General features: G+C 33.3%; 1 protein-coding gene across 12 annotated transcripts in view; it reads right to left on the bottom strand.

The window, feature by feature from the left end:
• The window catches only part of LOC141507078 (HMG box transcription factor BBX-like), a 369,819-nt gene that overhangs the window by 275,393 nt on the left and 73,104 nt on the right, over nucleotides 1-21,322 (bottom strand). For 2 of the 12 annotated variants that reach the window (XM_074214424.1, XM_074214430.1), the window contains exon 1: nucleotides 1,429-4,353. The exons of the other annotated variants lie outside the window; for them this stretch is intronic. The gene's annotated coding sequence lies outside the window, so the exon portion shown is untranslated. Of the gene's footprint in view, nucleotides 1-1,428; nucleotides 4,354-21,322 lie in introns of those variants that run through there. 12 annotated transcript variants of the gene reach the window in all.

The following is a 21,322-nucleotide window of genomic DNA, read 5'->3' as shown; positions in this document are numbered from 1 at the left end:
TATAATGCCATAGTTTAAACTTGTTCTACTTAGTCTGAAAGGGGAAAATTAAGAGCAACAGGTGGAAGACATAGTAAAGTAGATTTCAATATGATATAAGGACATATTTCTAACAATTAGAAGTGTTCAAAAAAATGGAATGGGGTGCCTTGATAAGCAATGGGCTCCTACTTTGGGGAGGCTCTTAAGCAAAACCTGGTTAGTCATCCAGGCTGGCTGTACTGTAAAGCATATTCTTGTTCAGGTTTAACTTGTTCAGGTATCTCTGGGGTATCTAAGATTCTTATTTCCTCAAATTCTTTGGACAGGGGGAGTGGAGGGAGGTAAGGGAGGAGAGTAGAGTAGATTAAAAGAGCCAGTATCTTCACTGTGTCTAAGATATTTGTTAGATTAAGAACTACTTTCTCTAGAGAAAAATTATAAAAAAAAGTTTGATCTTCCTTTCTCTTTACTTGATACAGAAACTAATTTTAGCAGAATATGAGTTAAAATCAAAGTTTTCAAAAAATCAAGGAAAATATTTATTTTTGACAAGTTCTGTCTTGTGAAAATGATACTTTAAACTCACATAGAATCTACTGAATCACTTTTAAATATCTCTATAAAATATGTAGTTCACATTTTCTACATATACCATAAAAATTCTTGTACTATTGTTAATATATTTATCTACTTTCAAAGATCAGTGTTTTCCATAAATTCTTTAGAAGCAGAATGGGATGAAACCATTTTAAGTCTAAATCACTAGTCTCTGCTTTTCTTTTGGTGCTATATTATGCTTTTATCTCATAAAAATGTTACATTTTCCCACCATTCCTTATTTTTGGAAAGATAAACAAACATATGTGCCAATTCCTCCGGGCCTGAAAATTATTTAAGTAGAATCACACACATCAGATAATGCTAGATATATATCTCTAAATTTCGAGGGGACCTTGAAATTTTTCCCACTGAAACTTAAATTGTCTAACTCTAAAAAAAAAAAAATCTTCTCTAGGTGAAAGAAAAGCAACAAACATTTCCTTTCACTTTAGTCATCTGTCAGCTGAAAAACTTCATGTGGGATTCTCTAGACTATGTGGTGCCAATATTTTATTTATCTTTTGTCAGGTGACTCGAAAATAATGAGTTAAGAATTAGAATCATACTCCTGGCTTTACCAACACCAATATTCAAAAGTAACCTGGAAGAATCCTATGGATTTGATGATACTATATTACTTTGCACCACAGCTAGGACTGGGGTTTCAGGAGTAGGGAAGAATTACGGATAAAGCACATCTTAACTGCACTGTCGAATGGAATGTTTGCCTTTTTCTCCTATCAAAGCCCTAGGGAGGAAATACCCCCAAAGGCCTTCAACATGTCTAGGACTCACACAACCTGGAGAGCCACCATTCATCCACCTTTCGGGTTTTCAAGCACATACCTCTCACAGAAATGTTTTCAGTGCAGCAGTCTTACAGAGGTGGTTATAACACCGGCACGATGTGACAACAACCCTCATGATGATTTTTGCCTTTTTTTTCCCCCAAAGCCTCTGGTTTTGTTTTTTTTTAACCTTGTCCAAGAAAAAAAAAAAGCCAACGCAAAACCCACGGCCACCACCACAAAACTCCAGAGTTATGAAAATAATTCTTTCAGTAAAAGAACACTAGCCTTATAGAAACCCAGCTTTCATGAAAAAAGCAGGAAGCTGCTCTGAGCAGCAGAGAAAGAGCAGGGATGGGGCGGAGCAGAGAGCCACGGAGCTGGGGAGAGTGGAGCGGTGGCACTGGCTGCACGGGGTTACTTATTGACAGTGTGGTCTACAAGCACAGGCTTGGCAGTGCGGCAGCAGAAGCTGGGGAGCTCCTGGGCCGGCTTTGGGGGATCTGGGAACATGTGGGAAACTGATCACACTCTTCTAAGTCCGGGCCTGACAGCACCGGTCAGAGAGGGCCCTTCTACAGGGAAATGATGTAAGCTTCCCACCTCCCACCAGCTCCAGCTCTGCCAATCCACCTCGACCCTGACCTGTTCACACCCCTTCCTCCAATCCCTGGGCGCTCGTGACCAGAGCCTACCAATCTTGCCAAGCTCTCTTCTGATGTGGGGCACTAGGCGTTCACTGGGCATTACAAGGGGGCAAGAACTGGGTTACAAACATATTTCTAAAGAAAGGGATTAAATGACCTCATGTCATAAAACAACACTGTATCCTCCAAAGGGAGAGATGGTCAAAAAAAAAAAAAGAAAAATATTATGAGAGAGTTTAAGGGACAAATTATCAAGAGGTCTAGTGGCAAGAGCACTGGAGTGGAAATAGGAAACCTTTATTTAAGCCAGCCCTTCCTTAAGCTTCAGTTTCCTGATTCGTAAAACAAGGAGTCAAACTACTCTTCGATCCCCTTCATTTCCAAAATTTGATGATTATCATAGATGTTCAAAAGAAATAAGGCTAAGATTAAACTAATACCAACAGTACTTTTCAATCCATAATTAGAACTATGGCTTGAATTTCCATATTTCCTGATTTTGAGCAGCTAGGTGGTGCAGTGGATAAAGCGCAGGAAGACCTAAGTTCAAATCCAGCCTCAGACATTTAATAATTGCCTTACTGTGTGACTTCGGGCAAGTCACTTAACCCCATTGCCTTAAAAAAAAAAAAAAAAAAAAAAGCAGATTTCCTGATTTGTAAAACAGGAGTCGAACTATTTTTCAATTCTCTTCAGTTCTAAAATTTTATGATTATAATAGAAATTCAAAAGAAATAATGCTAAGACTAAAATTATACCAAATAGTACTTTTCAATTCATAATTAGAACCCATGACTTGAATTTCCATTATTTCCTGATTTGCAAAATTGGGAGTCAAACTACTCCTTAATCCCCTTTTGTGTTAAAATTTTATGATTATCAAAAAACTCAAAAGAAAAAAGGCTAAAACTAAAATAATATCACACAGCATTTTTCAATTCATAATTAGAATCTATGACTTGAATTTACAAATTTCATGATTTCTAAAACAGGAGTCGATCTTCAGTTATAAAATTTTATGATTATGATAGAAATTCAAAAGAAATAAGGCTAAGACTAAAATAACACTAAACGGTACTTTTCATTCCATAATTAGAAACTATTACTTGAATTTCTATATCTCTTCAAACTACTTGAGACCCATCATCAAATATCATCAGGTTGTAAGATTGGCAAATGTGAACAGGGCTGATGAAAAGGATGATTGTGGAAAATTCTATAGAAGAATCAAGCTTAAAATTCATAAGAAGGAAAATACTGTTAATACGGAAATGGAATAAATACCAGAACAAAATTAAAGGACAGAAAAATTGATAGAACTCTTGGCATCTGAACAAACCAAAGTAACAGCCTTTAAAGAAGTAGGCAATGAAAACCTGAAAACTATTGAACACCCAGAAAAAATGCAATGAAACAACCTGAATACTTTATTTCAGAAAATAAAAACAAGTTTCTCATCAAATAGCAAGGAAAAGGGACTAAATTCAAGTCAGAATTTAAGAAAAAAAATTCTTGTAAAGAGCCAAGAAGAGGCAATTCACTATCAACAATTAACTATTCAAATAATGTCAGACTATCCAGAGGACCAGAAATTAAAGCAAAAATATAGGCTAAAGTTTCAAAATCAGATATTCAGTAAAGCTTCAAGTTTTTCAATGAGAAAATAAGAAATTTCAGTAAGATGACTGACTTCTAATTATCCACCCCAAGAAAATCAGAGCTGAGTGCCTTTGAAAAAGAAATTCCAGATACAAAGGAAATTTCTTGTAACCATGAAAAAGGCTAATATAAATCAGTGTTTTATGCAGCAAGGAGTAGATAACAAATGTTCTTTAGAAATTCCACTTTGAATGAGAGACATTATGAAAACAGAGATTTCTTTGCTTTCTAAGAATCAGTAATTCTTAGGACAGATCACTTTATAAATCAATGAACAAGTAATTTAGATCCAAATTACTACAGGTCAACAATAATCAAAGAACTAGGACTGGAGGAGGATGGAGGTTTTCAGAGCAAATGATGGTCAAGGGAAGTGTTTACAGTAAAAAATAAAATCAAGAGATCTGGGATGTTGTGAGAATGAGTATGATCAAAGAAGAAGTATAATTTTTTTTCTATAGTCACGTAATATGATATTACTTAGAAAACCTTAAGGAATCAACAGAAATTATGTCTTCAGGAAAATTGCAGAATATAAAATAAAGGCACAGATTTTGCACATTACCAACAAAACATTAAAAACATATAGAAAGAGGGAAAGTATTCAAAATATCAAAAGAATGCATTATATGTATCAAAGTAAATTCAATAGACATAGGATTTACAAAAATATAATAAAACAATCTCAGAAATAAACAAAAAATTTAAAGTCATTTAATTTTTATGATTAGTCCAAACAATACAGCAAAAATACCAGCACTACTAAAATTATTCTACAGATTTTTAAAAATATACCAATTAAGTCCCAAGAGGTTGCTTAATAGAATTTGACAAAATAGAATGAAAATTCATATGAAGATTAAGAAGTCAATAAATGAACAAACCAGAAGCAGATAAGTTTTTAAAAGGATCATATTACATACTATAAATCTCTAAGGGATAAAATGCAATAATAATAAAAAGTACTGGAAGAGTTTAGAAGAGAATAGAAGATTATATCTCTCACTATGGCGAGGAAAAGAAGAATCCCTTACTCATTATGAGAGACCATCATATAAAGAAAAATAAACAATTCTGATTTTAAAACTTTTTTTTTTTTACAAAATCAAGGCAATTATAGCAAATGCAAACTGGGAAAAAATCATTATATTAAAATTCTGATAAAAATCTACTATTTGACTTTAAAAGGAAACTGAGGCAAAATCAGTAATGGATGTCAACATATACTCATTTTTAAAATTTAACCAAACTAGAAAAATCTTTTATGAAATACAGTATTTATTTATAATAGCTTCCCAAACAATTATGTACTAACAATATATAAATGAGTCTCTGTATGCATGTGCTTATATGTTTGTATGTATCCTATTTTTTTGCATTTTGAGTTTTTTCCATATTCCTTTATAATTTTCTTTGAAGCTAAGGTACAATAACTTCAGAAACCAAGTAATGAATAAGATTATATCATTACTATAGTAACAAATAATTGATAACAAAAGATATGTTCAATGATTAGGGAATGTCCAAATATTATGATATATAAACATTATGGAATAATACTTCACAATAAAGAGTGATGGCTATAAAGAATTCAAAGCAACATAGGATGATTTTAAATAAAATGATTCAGAATTATTAAAAAAAGGCCAAACCAAAAGAAAAAATATGAAGAGGAATAGAACATGGACTTATTGAGCACCTACCATATTCTAGGCACTATACTAAGGACTTTATAAATATTATTTTATTTTATCCTTACAGCAACCCTGGGAGGTATTTATGATGATGATGATGATGATGATGATGATGATGATACCCATTTTATAACTGAGGAAACTGAGACAAACAGAAGTGAAGTGATTTGTCCAAGTCAAACAACTAGTAAGCACCCTGAGCCTGGTTTAAAACTCAATGACTACAAATATTGCAAATGAAGACTATGTTGAAATAAAAAAAAATAAAAACCCTTTGATCAAATACAATAGACAATGTTAGGAGCAAACTATTCAAGTTAAAGTACACATTATTCTTTCAGTGAACGGACTGTACCCTCTGAGAATGGAAAGGGGCATGTACTATCAATCACAAACATTCTATTAAGTGATTTTACTTAGACAAATTTGTGGAAAATGTACATTTTGGCAGAGAATTATTGTTAAGTATTCAAGGACAGAATGCTCTACTTGTAATCCAAAAGACCTGGGTTCAAATTCAAATAATGACATATGTAAAGCCCCCCTGGAAATTTTAAAGTACCATATTACAATTAGTATTATTACTTTATGTCAAAATAAAACACTAATAATTTTAAATATCATTAATACAAAAATTCGCATTAGTTCCTGCTTTCTTTAACTAACCAAATGTAACCTAATTTTACTTTATTTTCTCAATGACTCATGGTAATACTTGTGAATTTCAAATATTACATCACATTTTAATACCACAACATTCCCAATGTCTACTGAGAAATGCAGCTAATTTGTGCCCTCACTAAATGACCCCATTCATACTGTTTTCTAAGTCCTGGTATATCTGTTTATATTGTTCTAATTCCTTTCTATAAGGCTGTTATCTAGGTTGTTATTCTTGCTGCTGTTAGTACTGTCTACTTATGGCAGCCCTCTCTCCATTTTTTAAGTCACAGCTTCCTATCTGTTCTGCCCTTTGGAATGTGGATGATCAAGTGGGTTACTTCTAAGCAATCTGTTATATTCATACAATTATTCACAGTTCATAAAGCTATTTTCTCACAAGAACCCTGAGAGGTAATTCAAGTGTTATTGTTTCCATCTCTAGAAATTGAGACTCAGAAAAGTTATAAATGGCTAAGAATTAAAAGAGTCTGGATTTGAACCCTCATTTCCCATTTCTACATCAAGTGCTTGTTCTCCTATATCACACTGTGAGGACCTGGGGCATATATTATGAATTGATGAATAGACTTTGTGACAGCTATTTCTGTTTATCAGAGACCCTTTTAGCTAACTTCCTTGTTCTTGGCTTTATTCTACAAAGGTGAGGTTGCCAGATAATCAAATTACATTGAGCTGAAGTATTACCATATGGAGTTAATCTTAAAACCAAACCACACATTACAATGACAAAAAAGCACCAAAAAATAACAGCTCACATTGTGTTTCTTTAAAATTGATCACCAGCAAGTCAAGTCTACAAGCATTTAAGCACCTGGTATGGCCAAGGTTGATGATCTAGATATAGAAATGAGGGGGGAAACAGTCAATCTCTGTGCTCAAGGAACTCACAGGATCACAGGAGAGTGAACATACAAACAAAAAGTATGTAAAAACTATATATATAATATATATATATATATAATATATACATATTATATATATATATATGTTCAAATTCAAATAATGGCATAATATATGTAAATTATATATATATATATATATATATATATATATATGTATGTATGTTTATAAGGGATAGATTGAAGATAATCAACAGAGGAAAAGTTCTAGAACTAAGGGGATAGAAAAGGCACCCTAGAGAAGGTAGGACTTAAAAGGAAGCCAGGAAAGCCAGATCATAGAGATGAGAAGGGAGAGTATTTAAGGCATGGAAGCTAGCCAAAGAAAATACTTGGGAGTTCGAAGGAGAGTGTTCTATGAGGAAGATCAAAAAGGCCAGTGTCCCAGTGAAGGACAGTGAGTCTAAGAAGACTGGAAAGGTTGGAAAGGCTCAGTTTATGAAGGGCTTTAAAGCCAATGATAAATATAAACAAATATTTGATTCTGAGTATAATAGGAAGATATTGGAATTTATTGAAATGAAATTATCAGAATGAAATGTTCATCAAAACAATTTGATGGTTGAGTAGAAGACTTGCAGCAGGGTAGACAGATCAGTAATTTATTTCAGTAGCTTAGTTCAGTAGAAAGATCACAAGAGGCAATGTGGGTCTTTGCCTGGATGATGCAGTGTAAGAGGTGAGAAAGCTATGTATGGACAACAACTGATTGAGAGAGGAGCTGGCGACAGTGTTACTACCATCTCCCCACAAAGAAAAAAAAAGAAAAAGGGGGGCTTTTTACTTTTTTTTATTTTAAAATCGCTAAAATGTTATAAAATGCAAATTGTTATAATTGTTACTGTTAATAGTTATGAGTATTATGAAGCTTGAAATAAAATAACTTTAAAGAAAATAAGTATGAGGTATAACTCAATGTATAATTGAAAAAAAAGTAATAGAATGAAAGGCAACACGATCTTGGAAATTCTCCTTAGTTATACAAGATAGTCTGAGGATAAGACACAGAGAATGATACATGAATGAACAGTTCAAACAGATGATGGTACCAAGAGTTAAGGCTAGAAAAGGATCTTCTTAATAAAAAGGGGCAAGGAACTCAATTATTTACAGAATTACAAAGAGACCAAAGGACATCTGAATATTGGACGAGCAGAGGAAAACTAGGTATTGGGTAGGAGAGCAGCAGGAAATTAAGCAGGGAGAAATCTGAAAAAGAAGTCCAAAGGACTGAGAGTTTGAAGTACACACAATGTGTTTAATATATGCATAGATTAGTGTTGTAAGTTCCATGTGTGTTGATTATTTGTTTAGCAAAAAAACTATGATATTTTAATATCTGAATCCCTCACAAAATCCTAGTATAAATCTAATTTGCATTTAAGTGCCCAATAAATGCTTTTAAGTAAATTTGCTCTTATTTTGACTCTCTAAGGAACCATCAAAGATTGAGATATGAAGGAAGTGTGTAAAAATTAGAATTGTTTATTAGTATTATTTATTGGGACAGTTAAATGGTGCAATAATAGAGTACTAGGCTTGGATTCAAAAGACTAGTTCAAATCCTGTCTCAGACAGTTAATATCTCTCTCTCTTAATTTTTCTTTTGTAAAATTAAGATATCAAATGAGATAATATAAGCTAAAGTGCCATATAAATGCTAACTGTTGTTGCTTGACCACAATTATGATTTTTATGGATATTGGGAATTTCCAGTGTGGTAGTTCCCTTCATGGTTAAAGATAAACTGCTCCTTAGAAATTTAAAGTCCTGGATAGTTGTCTGGAACACTGAGAGTTTAAGTGACCAGTATATGGTCACACAGCAATATCTATAGTGACAAGATGTAAACCAGGTCTCTGACTACAATAAAAGGGTCTTGTGATTATATGGAGTGATAAAACAAAAATTTCCTGATCATGGTTCTTCTATTTTTCCTAAAATATTAGCTATGTTGAGACTTCTAGGACCAAGACAACTTTTCACCTTAATCCTGATAAGCCAGGTCTTTTTAATAAATTAGTTTTCATTGAGTTGCTGTTCTTTAAGAAAAAAAAAAACTAACTCAATATTTCTGAAATCTTCCATATTTGATAGTAATTTTTCATGAAATTCTGGCCTGAGGCAAAGGACAAAAATTCACTCATGACCCTTTTTGTACTCTTTTTGTCTAGTCTATGCAATGTAGGCAAATGCACTTTCAAAAGTACATTATTGCACTTATTACAATGTTATGCTTTAAAATTTTTACCCCAAAGGGATTTTTGCCACAATGGCAAACTTCTCTCTGCCTTCCTCTTGCTAGGATAAACATGCCCTCCCTCCCCTTACATTTACACTCAGAGACATAAAGTAACAAATGGATATACCATTCCTTATACTTTTAAGAAACAATTACTATGTGAACACCGAATTGTTGTTTTTTTAATCACTAACAATATATATTGATTCTTGGTGAGTCTTTCTTGGTAAGAATAATTTCTTTAACATGAAACCACTGTCAGTTTTATGGATAAATTTAATTAAAACACATGCCCAAAATACACTAAAATTTTTATGTCCCACCTATTTTTTTATTTTTATAAGGCAATGTATTTGTGATTTGTCCAAGGCCACACAGCATCTGAGGCTGAATTTGAATTCAGGTCCTCCTGACTCCAGGGCTGGTGCTCTAATCACTGTGCTACCTTAACTGGCCCCTTTCCCACCTATTTTTAAGGACAATATATAATTTACATAGCAAGATTCAGTCTAAAAGCTAAGCATATCATACAAAATACTCTGGATTATTCAACTATTTCTCCATTAGCTGCTGGAAATCTAAAGATCATACAACCTCAGCCCCCATTTGGATTCTCATCACCTCTCAGCAAGAAGACTACAATTGTCTCCTGATTAGTCCTGCTTCTTCTTGTATATCCTCTTGTCAATTCATTCTCCATTCAACTGCCAAGTTAATATTCCTAAAACAGATATCTAAAAAAAAAGTCATTCCCATGCTCAATTTCCTGTTGTTCTTTATAACTTCCAGGACAAAATGCAAAATCCTCAGATCAAAATTAAAAGATGTTCACTCTTTAGCTCTCACCTATCTTTCCATCATAATACAAGTTAAGTGAATAAGGGAAATGTAAGCAAAGTGATATGTGAAGCAGGAAAAGATAGAAAAGTCATTAATAATATCCTCTAGGATGTGAGTTATATTCTACAAGATTGTAAAGAATTCAACAGGTCAGGTAAGGAGGGCATTTCAAGCCTCAAGAGCAGTGCGAGCAAAGGCTCAGACAGAGTCAATAAATACAAGGAGAAGAAAACAGCCGGAGATGGTTGGATGGTAGAATATGTGGAAGGGGTTTGTACAAGATAAGTCTGGAAAGATATAATGTTGACAGTCTGTAAACAGCCTTGGATGCTAGGATAAGCTTTCCTCAATTGGTAATAGTGCGCCACAGTGGGATTTGGATTAGAGGAGGGACAAAACCAGGTCTACAAATAGAGAGGATTAGACCAACAGCAAGTGAGGAATGATTGAAGGGGAAGAAGAAAAGAAATCAGAAGAGATGCTAGGAGGCTAGTCCATTAATCTAGGCTGGCAGTAATAAGGGCTTATACTTTACTACTGTGGTGGTATTAGCAAAGAAAGAAAAAAAAGGAAGGTGGGTAGAATTGACAAAACTTGTTAACTCTCTGATCATGACAGGTGAAGGAAAAAGAAGTTTTGAACATGGGTGACTGGATGAATCATGCTTCCATTAAAAAATCATGCCATGGGGGAGGCTAGGTGGCGCAGTGGATAAAGCACCGGCCCGGGAGTCAGGAGTACCTGGGTTCAAATGCGGCCTCAGACACTTAATAATTACCTTAGCTGTATGGCCTTGGGCAAGCCACTTAACCCCATTTGCCTTGCAAAAAATGAAAAAAAATTTTTTTTAAAAATCAAGCCATTAAAATGAAGAAGGTGTAGGGTCTGGTGAAAAAATAATGAAGCTGGTTTTAGACATGCTGAAGTTTGAGGTGCTGGTGATTTGGAGATGTCAAGCAGGAAGATGCAAAGTCATATATGGAGATACAAATTGTAGAGGGGATAGTTAAAAGCTTGAAAGTGAATAAAAGTGTCAAGAGAGTTTGAAGAGAGAAAAGGTCAGGAGAACCTTGAGGAAAACCCACTTGAAGGGGTCAGGAGAAGAAAGAACCAAAATAGGAGGAGTAAGAGAGGTAAGAAGAAAACCAAGAGATTTAATGTCTCCAAATCCAAAGAGAAGAAAAGTAGCCATAAGAAGGGCTATTCCATGACACACTCTTTTGTGGTTTTATGTGTAAGCTCTAAAACACACATGAAAGGGACAGAGTGGTCTAGTGAGTAGAGAAGGAAGACATAAATTCAAGTCTGAGCTCCAATATGCCATTGTCTGTGCTACTATAGGTGGGAAAATCATATAACCTCTCAGTGTCTCAGGGAACTTCTCATAATCTAAGTGGTTAAATAGTTGTCAATCTGTTATTGCTGGATAGAATTTTACCTTCCTATGGAAACCATACCAGAAAGAAATATCTGAATGAATTGATAAACACATTGATGAATTTGTGGCACCTGGGAGGTCAAAGACAGAAAGTATGGTCTAATTTATAACAAAGTATTGACAGAAACATTTTTGTGGTAGCAAAAGAACTAGAAAAAAAGTAAGTGGTCATTAATTGCTAAATTGGTTAAAGTATGAAACATGAATACAATGGAATGTAATTATAACATAAATTATGAATTTAAAAAATCTAGAAACACAAGATATGAAGCTAATATAGTGCAAAGGAAGTTGAATCAAGAGAACTACATATATATATATATTTACACATATATAAATGAAAATAGCTACCATATTTCAATTGAAAAACAAGATTAAAATACATCAGAATTCAAATAAAAGGCAAAGATCAATTGATCCCAAAGGTTCGAAGATGAGGAGGCACTTTTTCCTCATAGTAGAGAAGTGGTAGGCTATCCATGTGGAATGTTAGGTTTACTATCAGATTCTGTTAGATGTAAGATGTAACTGATTACACTGATTAAAAGAAACCATGAAAATATCAAAGTTTATCTTGTTTGGGGGTATTGGTCAAAATAAATCTCAAAACTTAAAAAAAATCATTCCTGGAATCATAAGAAGAACCAAAAGGATTTAGCTCAGTAGCCAGAATTATAACTTAAAAGCTAATAAATGATGGGTCTGTTCACTATATGAATGTATTCAGAATCTATCCTGAAGAGCATTAACCCTTAGGAAATTGTCTAATTCCCAGGAGTGGATAATGCCTGGAAACTGGCTGTATTCCCAGGGGTGTTAGGAAGAAAGGGTCAAAGAAGGTCAATAACTAAGTTTTCAGCAATGTCAGGACACAGTGAGTTGTGACTTTGCCTCAGCTCACACAGCCTGTGCTGCCACTGATGATTGAGGCCTCTGACCTAGCACTCCAAAGCAACTCAGTTCCCATTATCTGTCCTTAACCTAAGTATCAGGTCAGCAGTACATAGCAAATAATGAATTAGGAAAAGAAGAGACTGAGATATAGTGGGAGGACAGTACAGCATGTCCAGAAAACGGATGAGAAGTCACTTGCGTAGGCTAGGTGAGCTCTAGATGCCCAAACATGCCAAAAAAAAGTCTCCACCCATTAGTTGGTGGGTCTAACATAATCTGAAGATGTAACTATGGTCCACAAAATAAATCTTTTGCATTCTTGTTCTACCTTTAATATATTTCGAGATGTAGATGACTTACTATAAGATTTCTAAAATGATCAGAGTGAAATCAGATCTAGCACTATAACAAAGGACCCCAGTATGTAGAATTAAAAAAAAATTCAAAAGGTTATGAGTATCTTTTATGAGATATTTTACAAATTTATGAAGAATTAGTTAAACTATGGGCATAGAAGAAAGTATTAAAGAAAACAAAGAATTATGATTTATAGAAATGATAAAACTACAGTATTAATGTCTTTATGTAGTGATAGGAGGAAAGGAAATAGAAAGACAAAATATTAATTAAGCATGATATATAACTTCTAGTCAACTCTGAAAGACAGAATTTTAAAAATGCTATTTTTATTTTTCAAGTCAAAAAAATGATCTGAATATCTGTTGAATTAAACTAATCCAATTTAGTTTCTAACATACAGTATTTAAGGCAGGAAATGTTAGTTCAAGAATAAAGGTAAAAATGAAAATGGTTACCAATAGTCATAGGAAATTTTGAATTGTTAATACCAACAGTCAAACCTCAGCTATCTTTTTCAACAGTCACAGGGCAAATTATGATCACAAGGTTTTAGTGTGTTTTTTTCTGAAATATAATTTTTAAAAAAATATGCTCTTGAAGGCTGCTCTCAAGATGATACTTTTTGGTTTTCATGATTCTATAACTGAAATCCTGTAGAGATTATGCCAGAAAGAAATATCTCAATGCATTAATAAACAGTATTGATGAATTTGTGCCAACTGAGAAGACTTTTAAAACCAGTGTTCATTTCTTCAACCATTTTATTTTAACACTTAAATGTTAATCTTTGGTAGCAGATAACCAGATCTTTATTTCCAAGGGACTGGATGATGCCCAAACACTTAATCAAATCAAATAAAAAAAAGATGCAAAAGAACAGATTTTTGTTCATTGCTATTCAGTTATAGTCGTCTCTTTGTAATTTGGGGTTTCAAGGTAAAGATACAAGGCAAAAAGTCTAGCTCATTTTATAGATGGAGAAATTGAGGCAAAACAAGGTTAAGCAAGTTCCTCAGAGTCACAAGGTAAGTTCTGAACTCAGGTCTTTCATGTTCCAGGACCAGAACGCTATCTACTGAATAACATTGCTGCATTTAAAGAGCAGACACAGAGGAGCTATAAGAAAATAGTAAATTATAAGGGGAGAGGGGTTAGAATGATAATTTCAGTGGTCTAGGGAATTCCTAGGTTAGAAAGCTCCCTCCTCAGTAACTTTATTGTATTAAATTAAGAAAAAACTAAGTTAAGTTTTACTGTATTTTTTAAAAAATGCAAAAACCAATCTTAGATTGTAGGCCATCAAAAAAAAAAAAAGCAGGAGATAAAAGAATTTGGCTCACTTTGCCAATCCTGATCTAGTTCTAAAGCCTGTGAAAAATCTTAGCCCAAACTTCAAGACCAAAACTCAAACTGAAAGAGCACTGAGGGGCAGCTAGGTGGCATAGTGGATAGAGCATCAGCCCTGGAGTCAGGAGAACCTGAGTTCAAATCCAACCTCAGACACTTAATAATTACCTAGCCGGGTCTTGGCTTTGCCAGTTAGATTTCTTAGCACAATGAAGTCTCCTTGGTATTTTTCAATGTTGCTCTGCCAAGACCTGTTCTTCTTCCCTCATTGGGCTTTAATATGTAAGAATATCTCCAAGGACCAAACTGTGACAATTGATATTGTGTATTTTTTAATCCATAAAGCAAAGAAAATAGAAATTAAAATAGTAATAAAAATATAAAATAAAAAATATTTCAAAGTAAAATTATAAAAAAAATTGCAGTAATTCTTCCAGTATTAAGAACTCACAACTGATGTTAATTTCTATTTGACCACTTGTTTCCCTTTCTTCTCATGCCACATTCCCCTGCCCTATTTCCTGTCCCTATGACCCTACATCAAACAGAATGTTAAATGCTACAAATCTTCAACATGACAAATCCTACCCCCCCAACCCAACAACCCCAAGGACCTACTTTTTGATGCCCTTGATCCAACCAAACACTTTGCTCAGACCTGATTGTTCATGCTATTGTTCTGCCTTAAAGTTCTTCTTCCCTCAATTCCACCCATCCAAATCTTTAACATCTTAGAAAATTAAGCTCATGTCCCAAGGTCACATAGATAGCAAGTTTAAACAAACTTTTTTTTTGTTTGCAAACAAACAAACCAACCAGAATTTGAATATAGGGCCTCTTACTCCAAAATCAGTGTCCACTGTCACGGATACATTTCTTCCAAACTTACTGTGTTGGGTCATTTTATTTAAGCTTTAGTTTTCTCATTGATAACATGAGGATGATATTACTTATACTACCTTCCTCACCAGGGATATTAAAAAAAAGGTATTTTGTAAATCTGAAAGCACATAGACACACATACAGACACACACACAGACAAATACACATATAAGAACTTGTATGTGCATAAGTATATATATGTATGTATATGTATTATTAATATATGGTTTTGAAAAGAATGAACTAGCCCATGACCTCAAGGTTCAACAAGATCATCCTTAAATCAACAAGATCATCCTTAAATCAAAAACAGTGAAATCATCCAGCAGCGGTCTTTAAAGTCAATGGATTTTCCCCCCACTCCTAAAACTCTAGCCTCTATCTAATGACATAACTTTAGTGCAACAAAGAATTATTTTATAAGTACAATTTTTCTTTTGTGGGATAATCTTATATTTCTCACAATTTCCACTTCCTTTGATTATAAGCAAAACTTTATAAGATCATTCATTTTCATAAATTTTGATTTCCAACAAAGAGACTAAAAGTCTATTGAGCCATGGTTATGTATTACAAAATGGGGTTATCAGATTCGTGATTTCTAAGGTTTCTTTCAGCATTAAAGTATGATCACTCTCCTGAATAGTTTGCTTCTCATTAGCTATTAGAGGGGTGATACTTTATGGACAGTTAGGTGGTGCAATGGGAATGAAATCAAGGAGACTGTTCTTCCTGAATTCAAATCTGGTCTCAGACACCTACAAGCTGTGAGACCTTGGGCAAGTCATTTAATCCCATTTGCCTCAGTTTCCTCATCTGCAAAATAATCTGGAGAAGGAAGTGGCAAACCAATGTTTGCCAAGAAAATTCCATATGCAGTCACAAAGAATGGAATAGGAATGAAAAAACTGAGCAACAACAAGCTACACTTAGTAAATAACAAAGAAAAAAGACAAAGAAAGACAAGCGTGCAGTAGGGCAGCAATGTGGTAGAGTAGAGCAGACAATAGTCCAGGGAGTCAGAGTCCAAGTTCCGCCCTTATTGAACCAGAACCAGTTGGTTATGGGAACAAAAACAAGTCACTTCACCTTGCCAAGTCTCAGGTGACTCTCCTCAGAAAAATGAGTAAATCATGCTAGCACCTATCTCTGCTTGTCCTGGGCAGTTAGGAATAAAGTGCTTTGTGAACCTCCTAAGGATGGTGCTATGCATTATTAGTGTTGTTGGTTGCTGTTGTTGTTGAGTTCTTTTACTCATTACTGGCTCTTTGGGACTCTTTTTGGGGTTTTCTTGGCAGTTTCTTCTCCAAATCATTTAACAGATGAAGAAACTGAGGCAAACTGTGGTTAAGTGACCAGGATCACACAGCTAGCTAGTAAGAGTCTGGGGCTGGTTGTGAACTCACAAAGAGGAGGAGTCTTCCTAACTCCAGGTCTGGGCAGCTCTATCTACTGAACACAAATAAAAGGGCATGATTATATTATAATGAAGGTCCCTTATAATCCCTGGACTCTCCCCAATGCTTCAAAAAGCAGAAAAATGTTTATTTAAGAGCACATGGTATAATGTAAAGTGTACAGATCCTAAGTTCAAATCCTTCTTTTGACCCTTGCTACCTGTCTAACATGGACCAGATCATTTAAACTTCATAGGTCTCAATTTTCTCATCTTTAAAATGAAGGAGTTAACCTATATGGTCTCTGAAGTCCCTTTTAGGTGCAGATCTCTAATACCAAGATCCCAATGTAAACTGTGTGAAAAATGGCATGTTCTTTCATTAAATGCTGTCACATTGGTGTGTACCAACCACATCTAAAGATCTGCAATTAATGTTCGTAAATTTTGTATATTAATAGAATTTTGGAAGAAAATATTATATTTATTCTTTATAATTAAATGTTACATATGTATTCATATTAATAATGCATTATTCTATTAATATGACTATACTGATAGCAATTTTATAATTGTTTGATAATACATTATTATTATTATTATATAATATTATATAACTTTGAACAAAGAGGCATGGTACAATATGGTATAGTAGACAGCAAGCTGATTCTGAAGCCAAAAGACCTAAGGTCAAGTTTGAAACATCTTGGTTAGAAGACATTGAGCAAACCACTGAGGCTATAAGTCCCAGAGAAGGTGCCAACCTGCATTGGTAAAGAGGGTTTCCTTATCCAACAATGAAATCACAGGTCCCTGTCTCTGCTAACATTAACAGTAATGTGCTCCTGTTGAGCTATGTTGCAATTTTACAAATCTTTGTTTCTGGCTAATCTTCAACTGGCTGCTGTGCCTAAAAAGGTTAGCTTTAATTTTCTTTGCCCTCCAGCTTCTCTGGTCAAGCATGTTAGTGGATAATCCATCAATAAACATTTAAACTTGGAAAAGGGATACATATAAAGAAATCAAATGGATGAATTCTTCTCTAATTTGAATTATCATACCTATATTTGTTTTGTAAATTGAGATTTTGAACAGTACATTGTTTAAGTGAAACTACTTATATAAAAAAATGAAACGGTACTGCTCAATTCCAAAACATATATAAAAATTTTGACCTCTACTCTTTCATAAAAACCTTTTAAAAGTTACAAATGAAATGTGTCCTCTAGTAACAAAATTGGAATGCAGCAAAATATACTGCATGGAAATTGGTATCAAAGATAAAATAACCTGAGTTCAAACCTCAAGTCTGACTCTGACTCTGGGGGTAAGTCACTAAAGAGCAGCTAGATGGCATCATAATGCAGAGAGCTCTGGGGCTAGAGGCAAGAAGACCTGAGTTCAAATTCAACCTCAGATACTTATTAACTGGATGACCTTTGCCAAGTCTCAACCTCACAGGCACCTCACAAAATTCAATAAAAGAATGAAAAAAAAATGAAAATCAAATGAAATAGTATTTGCAAAATTCATAGAAGAGTATGTCAAATGGTAGGCATTTTAAAAAATACCATTGCTTTTCTCAGTGCTCAAGGAAATCCTCAAACATAATTAAGTTTTAGAGAAGATGTTAACTGTTCTGGTAGAGGGAGTTTCCTCACCCCAAAGGTCCCTATATCATGAAAATTACAGGTCTAATTTCACAAAGTGAAATTAAATCTAAGACTTCTGAATTCCATTACGTTTGGGGGTTACTGACCTCTTTTAATGTAAGTATATTCCTGTGTACATATGTTTCATTCCTCTGACTTTACACACATGTAATTTTCATTTATAAATGTGATTTCATTGGTATAAGAAATTCTTCTGCTAATGCAGATTGAATAATATGAAAATGCTTCCAGAAATAAAAACTGTTGTTTTATGGAATCATCAATTAACTTTCTAAGACTGAAATTTATTTAAAATCAGATTATTTTTACTCCTATGATATAACCATAAATTTGAAATGTGAATTTCCTACCAGGCAGTCAACTTGGTATAATATAAAAACTAAACAAATTTGTACAACAATTGTTCTAAGACAATTAAATAAAAAACATACATATATATGTATATGTCTATATACACATAAATATAAAACAGATGGACAAGAACTAATTTATTTAAAACTGTCATGTTTCCTCCAAATTTTTTATAAAGTATTTAACAGAGGACTTGGATAGCTTGAATATCAGCTATTTTTATAGCTGATAGTAGACATCAAAAAAGTGAGATCACCAGCAGTATTTTGTTTCTTTATCTTTAAAAAGTTCTCCAAAAGTCTATGATTAAAAGATATAAATATATTGAAAGAACTGTGTCTTAAAGAACATAACATCCATTAAAATTTAGCTTTGAACAATGAAATTATAAAAAAACCACCTCCAACTGACTAAACAGCTGTAAGAAAGCTTATGAATTAAAAAATACAAGGCAGGCCATATAAACCTGAATCAGAACAAACTGACTCGTATTTTATTCAACAAGTATGGTATATGGATTCATAGAGCACAACAGATTAAAAACAACAAATTGGAAAGTAAAAGAAATAATAAGGTCAAGAAACTCTCAATAAGAAGTGTCAACTTAAATAAGAGACAGAAAAGCCATACAAAGGAGATTTCAGAAATAAAAGTATACAGTCTTGTGCCATTTATTATTGGGACAAATAACCTTACAAATATTACAAGATAGTACACTAACTGAGGTTTATGATGTTGACATTTAATTTGAAAAATTAAAGAAATACATTGTTAAGAAAGCATGTAAATGAAAGATACACAAATTTTATATTGGTGTTTGTTTTCTAAAGTAATCCTATAATTAGAACGAACAGTTTAGACTTCCTTTGTATTTTGACTATGAGATATGACTACTTAATTGACTTAATGACTTAAATGACTTAATGATTACTCCTATCCTCTACAAAAGAAAAAACTATCAATGACTCTTTATTAAAAGTCAATATATATATATATATATATATATATATATATATATATATATATACACACACTCAATAAAAATAACAAATTATCTGGATCTTGAAAAAAAGATAAATTACCTAAATATTCATAGCTTTGTAAACTGACAATATCTAGTAGAATTAAATCAAATATGGGTCATATGTATACTAATAAACACTTAAGATGAAAGCTTGCTCATATCTTTACAAATTATATATTCAGATTACCATTTTTTTTTCCAGTTAAACCCTTTGCTAACTACCTATACATTTCTTTAATGAACTGGTCATGCTACCACTTTACTGAAAAGAAAATTTTACAAATATACAGCATGCCATAAAAGTCTTACTGCAGTTTTGAGTTTTATGTTTATTAAGCTTAAAATTGTCCTAAGACTTTATATCTTGTATTTAAATAGAAAGCTAAGCATCTTTCTAGATCAGTGATTCTCTGAAATTCTTTTAGGGTGCCTCTGAAATGAAAAACTATTTTCACAATAATACTTAGGCATCTTAATTTCTAATATGGCAAGTATTGATACATGTATACATAAAGTTCTTGGGGAATAAGCAGGGGAAATATTTTTTAAGAGTTTAAAGGGATCCAGAGACCAACAACTTGGAAATCACTGGTCTAGGTCAGTGGTGTCAAATAAAAACAGATCCTTGCAGGCTGCATATTGATTTAAAAAACCATAAATTAAAATCATCTCTACTGTATTGTATTTTTACTTATTTTGCTAAGCATTTCTCAATTACATTTTAATCTGATTCAGGTGCACTCCTGAATTTTGTGGGCCACAAATTTGACAACTCTGATCTAGATGATCAAAACAAAAAATTCCAAATCTGAAACATTTGTCAGAGAATGTTTTAGACAAGAAATGGTGCTTTCAGGGTTCTTTTATACTTCAGTTATTTTCAAAGATGTAAGACTTCATAGGTGCAAATTTTTAAGAATGAAGAACATAATCTGGGAAAAATCACATAGAATTAAAAGAGCTGAATTTGGAGTTTAAAAAAAAAAAGCCCACAAAACTAAAAGACCTTCTGTTTGAATCCTAAAACCCCTACCTGTCTAGTCTTGGGCAAATTACTTATACCCTTTCTGGTCATCATTTTTTTCTACCATCAAAAGAAAAGACTGAAATAAATGACCCAAAGGCCCATATAATCCAAATTCAACAATTCCTCCTATAATCCAGAAAATGTCTCTTTTGAAATGTTGAAGCCAAAAATTCTACATAAATTCCTATTATCAAGACTAATTAAGTTTAAAATTGTGTTCTTTATGTGACGGCTAGGTGGCACAGTGGATAAAGCACGGGCCCTGGAGTCAGGAGTACCTGGGTTCAAATCTGGTCTCATATACTTAATAATTACCTAGCTGTGTGGCCTTGGGCAGGCCACTTAACCCCCGTTTGCCTTGCAAAAGAAAACAACAAAAAAAAAATTGTGTTCTTTTGTATAACTGATATCATATAGGTCGCCTTCTCACTGAGAAAGGGAGGGGGGTAGGAGGAAAGGAGGGAGGAAAATTTGGAACTCAAAAGAAATTTTTAAACAAAAGTATTTTTTTTAAAGGTTGTTGTGGTCCTAAGATAAATTTCTGTTATACTGATGACACACCAGTGTCATTTCAGAAGCCTCACATTTCACACAAGGCTACAGTAACACAAATCAAACCTTTGCATTTTCTTATGGTAAGAATCAGAGAAACAATAATTTACTGCACAAGTATATATTTTCATCTATATACAGCATTATGCTGTGTTCTTAAAGTGACCCTAAAGAATTCTAAATGTGATACTTTTCTTATGAAACCATATAGTCAGTCTAATTGAAGCCTTTTCTAATTTCATTTAATCTTCTTGTCTTCCCTTTATTCATTATTTTCTATTTATCCTGTATACTGCTTGTTCCATATATATATATATACATATATATATATATGTAAAATCTA

Source organism: Macrotis lagotis, chromosome 1 (assembly GCF_037893015.1).
Source record: "Macrotis lagotis isolate mMagLag1 chromosome 1, bilby.v1.9.chrom.fasta, whole genome shotgun sequence".
NCBI classification, from domain to species: Eukaryota; Metazoa; Chordata; class Mammalia; order Peramelemorphia; family Peramelidae; genus Macrotis; species Macrotis lagotis.
The sequence above is the reverse complement of the archived record's forward strand: the minus strand, read 5'-3'. Positions and strand labels throughout refer to the sequence as shown.